Raw genomic sequence first — 8,029 nt, 5'->3', positions numbered from 1 at the left:
GCCAAATCTCACCCAATAGTGAGAGGGCTGATGGGCAGCAGGGGAGCCTGGGAGCGGTCTCCATCTGGGCATGCCCATCTGCTTCATTAGGACAGCGGAGGCAGGGATTCCTGTGTCAGCTCCTGCTGCCAAGCAGAGGGGCACCAGAGCCGGGGCAGGAGGGCAACGACCATCGGCCTGGGCAGATGTATTTTTGGGTGCCTGGTAATCTCATCTAGCTAGAATAGGTTGTGTAATTTATCCTTGTCCAGGCTGAAAAATTACTGTGTGGGGGGACTACTGTCTCTTGGTTTCCTAGTAAAATTCCTCTTGGAAGCCCGGGTGTGATCTTGGTTGATCTGAGTGGGAAAGGGAGGGAACCAGAGAGATCAGAATGTTCTGGAAGCTGTAGGGTGGAGAAGGGGGTGTGTGGCAGCCACCGAGGCCAAGCTTCAGCTCCAGGGAGTGTGCCTGTGGCCAGGCGCCAGGAAAAAAACATGACTATCCTTCTCTCCTACCCGTGATGAGACTCCTTGCTCAGCTCCTTCCCACCCAGCCTCCCCAGCCAGCAACTCTGGGAGCCTCCACAAGCACTTTAGGTTTTCAGAGGCAAAGCTGCCTCCCCAAATCTCATGATTACTTGAGGCCCCTAAGTCCGCCCTTCTCGTTCTCCCAAAGGAGGAATAATATCCACACGGGAGGATAAGTGAGAGGGATGCCATCACTCCAGCCTGTCTTTCAGGACGAAGGAGGCAGGACAGCATCACCGAGGGAGCCGGGCAGGAAATGAGGAGCCATGGGTTCAAGTTCTTGCTCTGCTAACAAGAAAGCAACGGTGAGCTGGACCTTTTTGCTCTGCTCCTCGCTCTCACGTGAGAGCATTGGATTCGATGTTCTTAAATCAAATGCTATACGTGTTCCAGTGGATAACTGCCTTTTTAAACTACTCAGGAAATGACCCTTTCTCAAGTTTTGGGAACATCACCTGCTGTGTAAGTCTCTTAACGGAAGGGGGGCAGCTTCTTTCTCTCTCTGAGCCTACAGAGCACTTGACCTTGGATCTTCCCTCCCAGGGCTTTGAGTCTAGACAGAGAGGCATGCAGGTAGGGTGGGGTTGGGTTTGTGATGGCAACGTGGGTAGAGGCAGGGCAGGTAGAGTGGCACTGGAGGTCAGGCACCGTGCACCGTGCACCGTGGCTGTGCTGTCCCATTGCCCAGCCTCCCTCGCTTCCTGACCGCTTCCCAGGATGAGTTCCCAGCCTTTCTATTAAGTCTGTGAACCACCCCACAGAACGTACCCCTTAAGGTTTCCATGAGGGTTAAATGAGATAATCCATGCAAAGTGTTTGACGTTGTGCCTGACCCACAGTAAGAGCTCAAAAAGGTATTATTATTGTTTTCAGAAAGATGATGTAAATTGTTTTTGGAAAACCAGTCCAAGGATTAATAATGGCAGTTGGGCTTAAACATGTTTGCACAATGATTTTCTTGCACTTCCCCTCACCCTCCTCCATTTGCACTCACACCAAGACATTTTACCTGCTCTCGTAGGGCAATAAGGAAACGAAAAGTGTGGGACACCATCTCTCCTCAGTGCTAACAGTTGTGTCAGAGAGATACGAAATACGTATATTTAATGCCATCTGTTTAAAAATGTCATTTATGGGCTAAGTAGCATGTATGTTCCATAAGAAAATGGTTTGAAACATGTTCAAATATTAAATAAGGAGAATTATAAGGGAAGTCCCAATATATTTCAAATCACCACTTTCACAGTGATAACTCTCTTCAAGACAAATTAAAATCAAGAGTAAAACATATTAATGCATTTTTAAAAGAAATGCATTTGGAAACAAAAAAGTTCTCAATGATTCCTGGATTAATAGGTAATGGAAGTCACAAAGTATTGAACAACAGTGAAAATACAAAATACCACAACTTTTGGGATGCAGTACAAGCTAAATTTAGAAGAGAGAAAGAAATGAGTTTGGGGTTTAACTCAAGTTATAAAAATAACAGAGTAAATGCAAAGAAATTAGAAAGAAGAAAATAATAAAGATGAGGACTGGCAATAAGTGAATAAACAAAACAGAAAAGATAGTAAAAAAAATTAAAAGTGGACTCTGAAAACTCCAATAAAATGGACAAATCTCTAGCAAGATGAATCAAGAAATCAAGAAAAAGTGCAAATAAGCACTCTGGAAAGGCAAAAGGGGGCACAGTCACAGACAGAAGAGATAAAAATCGCCGCAAGAAGCTACTGTGATCAGTTTTATACCAATGAACTTGAACATGAATCCTGTAGCAGATACAGGTTGTTGCTGTATCTGTGTTATGATACATTATGAAATGCTCTGCTCTGCTTTGATCTGATCTGTTATGATAACACAATCCTAACATCCCAAGGGCTTAAACACAACACAAGTTCCTTCTGGCTCATGTTGCGGCACCTGTGTGGGTGTGGGCGGGACCTGCCTGATGTAGTGACTTAGGAATCCAGGCTGATGGAGGCTGCAACTCCTCCACATGTGCTCCCAGCGTCCTCGCAGCTGGAGAATCTAGCTCTGACGATCAATCACTCCTTGTGCAGCAGGCTTGGAGATGTGCTGCTCAGATGTCCTTTCCAGAGAGAACCTACTGTGAGCAGTGGAGTTGGCTGACAGCCCTCAGTATCTGCCGCTGTGTTCCAGTCCAAATCAAGATCTCCCTGGGCAGCTGGCAGCCCACAGTGGTTCCTCGAGCCTGGCCATCTCTGCCTGGGACCACCCTCACCCTTACAGGCAATCTGCTTTTAAAGTTCCAATGCTCAGGCCAAGACTTGCTCAGAGCTGCAGCAAGCGCAGAGCTTCTTCCTCCCCAGTCCTCCTTAGGTGTCTCTCTTCTTATTTCCCCCATGGGTGTCAGGCCTGCAATGCAGCCTGAAGGCTTTCCTGCCCACTTCTGACCCTTTTCTCTTGTATCTTTCAAGCACGACCCATAATAAATCTCGTATTCCTGACTCCTGACTCTGAGTGGACCAGAACTCACAGAGCCTCTAAGTTATACTTCATTTTTACTCACATTTTATTGGCCAAAGCGAGTCATATGTCCATGCCCATCTTCAAGGCGGCCGGAAGCCTAATCCAGAACACAATGAGATATTGAGACACATTTGTATATCTATTAAACTACCGATTAAACAGATATTAATTATTCCCTCTTCCTCTTTTTTTTTTTTTTCTTTCCGCAGCAAAGCCCCAGTTTTGTTTGGGAGTCTATCCTGCACTCCCTATCATGACTCAGGGATAAATTGTAACTTACCGGAGCCAACTGCAACCATCCTATTTACCTTCTCAGTGATTGGATCAGGCCGGGGCGTGTGACCCAATTCTGGCCAATGAAATGGGAGAGGAAGTGTCCAGCTTTAAAAAGGACAGAAAGGCCCAGCTGGTTTTGGCTCAGTGATTGAGCGTCAACCCAGGAACAAAGAGGTCACTGTTAGATTCCCCGTCAGGGCACATGCCTGGGTTGCAGGCTCAATCCCCAGTAGGGGGCATGCAGGAGGCAGCCAATTGATGAAGTTTCTCTCTCATCGATGTTTCTATCTCTCTTTCTACCCCTCTCCCTTCCTCTGTCTCTAAAAACCAATAAAGAACATATTTTTAAAAAATGAAAAGGGAAAGGAAGGGAGAAAAGCCCCCTTTTTGTTGCTGAGATTGCTGTGTATGGATGTGTTACTCAGAGCCGAAGCCACCATCTAGCAGTATGTCAACAGGGAAAAAGAGAAAAACAAAAATAAAACTCAGGTTGGCAAACTTTTGTGGGGAGCCTTTTATGGAAGAAACACCATGAAAACTGAGACTTATTTAGCCCCATGTTCTCCTGTCTTTTGCCTTCTTTTTCTTATCAGACCGATTTCAGTCACACACCTCTTCTCTCTCCTTCACACCACATCAGCTCTTGTTTGAAGAATGAAAACAACAGCTGAACAGTATGATTCAACTAGTGCAGAGAAAGAAGCTAAAATTGACCAGTCAGGAAATGAGGCACGCATTAATAATTTTCTTTTGCATCATTGTTTTTGAAAACATCCAAATGCAATTAACTGTTGTCTATGAAATAAAACAAATTCCTAAAAAGGAAAAAGAAAACACTGGACTACTTTTTCATTCCACACTGACATTTATGGGGCACTTATTATATGCTTAACACTTTATTAGGAACTTATCATACACTGTCTCGTCAAATGACTTTCCATTGCCCTTTGAATAAAATGTTAACTCCTGCCTGGCTGGTGTGGCTCAGTGGTTGAGCATAGACCCATGAACCAGGAGGTCAGGTTCAATTCCAGGTCAGGGCACATGCACGGGTTTTGGGGCTTGCTTCTCAGTAGGGAGTGTGCAGGAGGCAGCCGATCAATGATTCTTTCTCATCACTGATGTTTCTATCTCTCTCCCTCTCCTTTCCTCTCTCTGAAATCAATAAAAATATCTAAAATTTTGTTAACTCCTTACAAAGCCCATTATACCTAGTGTGATCTGGCCTACCTCTCCAATTACCCACTGCCATCTCTGCTTTGTGAGCCATCCTGACCTTTTTCTTTTTATGAAACACTAGAGGCCCGGTGCATGAAAATTCATGCACTGGAGGGGGGGTTTCTCAGCCCGGCCTGCCTCCTCTCACAGTCCGGGAGCCCTCAGGGGCGGGAGGCCACCTGGCAATCAGGGGTAGGCGGCACCCCCATCTCACCTCCACTGCTGCCACTTCCAGCAGCGCAAGCCTTGGCTGGCCCTGGTTACCTGTGCCTTGGGCTGGCCCTGGACAGCTGGGCAGCTGCCATCCGAGGCTTGCCTGTGCCTGGGGCCAGCCCTGGGTGGCTGGGGGGCTGAGGGGACGGGGGGACTCTGGAGGCAGGCACGCGGAGCGGCTGGACCTGCCTGGGGGTGGGTCTGGCCAGGCCGAGTGCCTGCCACCCCGGTGGGGCAGAGGGGACTGGGTGCCACCATCTTGTGGTTGTGGGTGCTGCCATCTTTGAGGGCGTGACAGTCAATTAGCATATTCCCTCTTTATTAGATAGGATACCCAGCATGTTCCTGCATCAGGGCTCTTGCACATGGCATTACCTCTGCCTGACGTGCTCTTTCCTTGGTTTTCACATGTCTGATATGTTCTCATTAATCAGAACTCAGCTAAAATACCCCTTCCTCTGAGAGTCCTTCCTTGACTCTGCTGCCTAAAATGGCATCTCTCCCTCTACCTCTCATCACCTATTCTAGTGCCCTACCTTATTTTTTTCCCATTGAATGTATAGCATCTGAAATTATCTTTTCTTGGTTTGATTTTGATCCGTCTGCTCCCACTAGGTCTGTGGTCAGCAAACCGAGGCTTGCGAGCCACATGCGGCTCTTTGGCCCCTTGAGTGTGGCTCTTCCACAAAATACCGACTTCTGCGCATGGGCCACGAAGTTTCAATCGCACTGTATGTGCACGGCCGCACGTGGTATTTTGTGGAAGAGCCACACTGAAGGGGCCAAAGAGCCACATGTGGCTCTCGAGCCGCGGTTTGCCGAGCAGCAGTTTGCCGACCACTGCACTAGATTTTTCCTCTGTGGCTTGTTCATTGTTATATCACAAGGATTTGGAAAAGTGGCTGGCACAAAGTGGCTGCTCAATAGTGTTTGTTGAAAGAATGGAGAGAGAACACTCAGAATGGAGAGATAACCTTACAAGGCAGCGTACATATTATTTATAAGGATCAACATCCTTCAGCCAAAGACCACCAAGATCATACTGGTAGTAGAACTAGTTGGGTTTATTCCTTATTGCACACCATGGGGGACCATGATGTATCTCAGTCACAGGGTGTTAGAAAGGACCGTAAAGGTTTGGGGTTTGAGTTGGATGATTTTGGTTGGAGTTTAAGAAAGCAGGATTTGCCCGGCCAGCATGGCTCAGTGGTTGAGCATCAACCTATGAACCAGAAGGTCATGGTTGGATTCCCGGTCAGGGCACATGCCTGGGTTGTAGGCTTGATCCCCAGTTGGGGGTGTGCAGGAGGTAGCTGACCAATGATTTTCTCTCATCATTGATGTTTCTATCTCCCTCTCCCTTCCTCTCTGAAATCAATAAAAATATATTAAAAGATAAAGAAGAAAGCAGGACCTTTTTCTGGATTGGATGTGGTCAGGAAGCAGGGACTAGTCTTAATCTCATCTATGAGGCAGAAAGACTGGAATGGAGCTAAAAGCGTAACTGTAAGCAAGTAGCAGTGATCCATATTAGCCAGGATTGGGCGGAGTTTGGTGTTTTTGTGGTTTACCAGTGACACTGTTTTTGTCAGACTTAGACAAGATTGCTGAGTGGTCTTATTTGGCCTCACTTCAGCCCAGTTGTAGAGTGGCCTTGTCTGATGACATTGGTGTCTGTGCAGCTGTGTTTAGTGGGAGAGCGCAAAGGCCTACCTGTGTCAGGCCCGTTTCTGGATGGCAGGGTCTGTTTTTCTCTTTCTGGTGAGTGTCTTAGGGCTGGAGTCCAGTGTAAGTCCAGAAATAAGCAGGAGTATTTCTTTTGGCTGTTTGATAGTGCCCCCTTCCTCCCTGCTAATTCTGGATTTGTATGGGGGTAGCCACTGAACCAAGATAATGGAGGCCAAGGTAGAGAAACTGCTTCTAGAAGTCAAACAACTCAAAAACACCCTTATCTGTCCAAGAATTAATTACTGTCTCAGCACATGCCCAGGTGTATCTAATTTTCAAATGATGGATGACACTTCTGAGCGTTAGGTTTACCCGGTCCTCACTCTTGCCTTGCAGGTCATGTTGAACAGTCCACTAGGGCCTTGGTTCTGCTTCAAGGCTTTCTCTAAGTTACAACCGAATGGTTTTAGGAAGTCTTTTAACCAGTATCCCTTCTGGGCTCCCAAAGCACCCTGTATTCCTCTGGTAACATTCCTGCTACATTGCAGTTAATTTGTTTATAATCAGTCTGCCTGGTTAGACTGGCTCCCACATGTTTGTATCCTTGGAACTTAATTTTAACAAAGGACTTGGCACAGGCTAGGCTCTCTATAAATATTAAATGGGTTTAAAATGGAGATTTAATTCCTGGCTTGAATTCATCTCGCAAAACATTTACCGAGTCTGTACTATGAGCCAGGACATTATGATAAATCAGCCAGTCCTTACCTTCAGGGAATTATTAATCATTTCTAATAGATTTAGGGAAAAGAAGAATAGCTGGCTTTTTTTTTTTTTTTAAGGCACTGTGTTAGGTGTTAGGTGTATCTGAATTATTATTGCAATTTCTCAGGTAAAACAGCAGATACACTAATGGGTTAAGTAACTTTGCTGAGGTCAGGAGGGGCAGAGCAGGAATTTTAGCCTGGAGGATCTGATTCTAGTAACACTCAACTCTCAGACTGAAAGGTGCTATGCAAATTCACAGTTCTGCCACTTAGAATGGAGGTCCTGTATCCAGGTTATCGAAATGGTGGCATTTATTTAAAGAGGAATAATATGACCAACATTGGACCAACATTATGTTCTTTATTAACCAGTGTGGATGCAGGAACAGAGATGCATTAGCTCCTGTTAAAACATACATGAATTTCGGTTTGGCTTCAGATCTGATCATTATATACCATTTTATTGGGCTCCCACTGCGCGCAAAACAAGTGTTCCCTGCCACTTCCTCTGCTCCGCACATCCCGGTGGGGAAGGAAAAGAGAAGGCGAAAAGGTTGTGCGGGGTGAGCAAGTGAGCATCCTGAGCTCCTAGGCCACAGCCCCGCTTCCGCACCGGCCACGCCCCTCAGCCTCGCCCTAGCCCCCCAAACCCAATTTAAACTCCCGCCCCCTCCGAATGACGACCAATGCCGGATCGGGGAGCCCGCAGGCGGCTGCGTATTGGCCGGCGCGCTGTTGCCGAGGTGACGGGTGGGCCCGGCGGGGTCACGTCAGGGCGGGGGCCAGGGTGCCCGGTGTTTACTGCCGTCCTCTGGTCAGGTCGAGTCTGCAAATCCGGCGCAGGAATTACAAACCCACCATCGCGGGACTCTTGAGGCTCTAGTACAA

The 8,029-nt window shown here is 47.0% G+C and overlaps 1 long non-coding RNA gene across 1 annotated transcript; it reads left to right on the top strand.

The window, feature by feature from the left end:
* The first annotated feature begins 551 nt into the window (after nucleotides 1-551).
* LOC111826803 lies at nucleotides 552-3,005 on the top strand. Its single transcript, XR_002830222.1, has 2 exons — nucleotides 552-814; nucleotides 2,573-3,005. It is a non-coding gene; the product is annotated as an uncharacterized LOC111826803 (long non-coding RNA).
* Nucleotides 3,006-8,029: the final 5,024 nt, after the last annotated feature.

The sequence above is a fragment of the Myotis lucifugus genome, unplaced genomic scaffold (assembly GCF_000147115.1).
Source record: "Myotis lucifugus unplaced genomic scaffold, Myoluc2.0 scaffold_103, whole genome shotgun sequence".
NCBI lineage: Eukaryota > Metazoa > Chordata > Mammalia > Chiroptera > Vespertilionidae > Myotis > Myotis lucifugus.
Note: the sequence above shows the minus strand (reverse complement) of the source record. Positions and strands in the feature narration are given on the sequence as shown.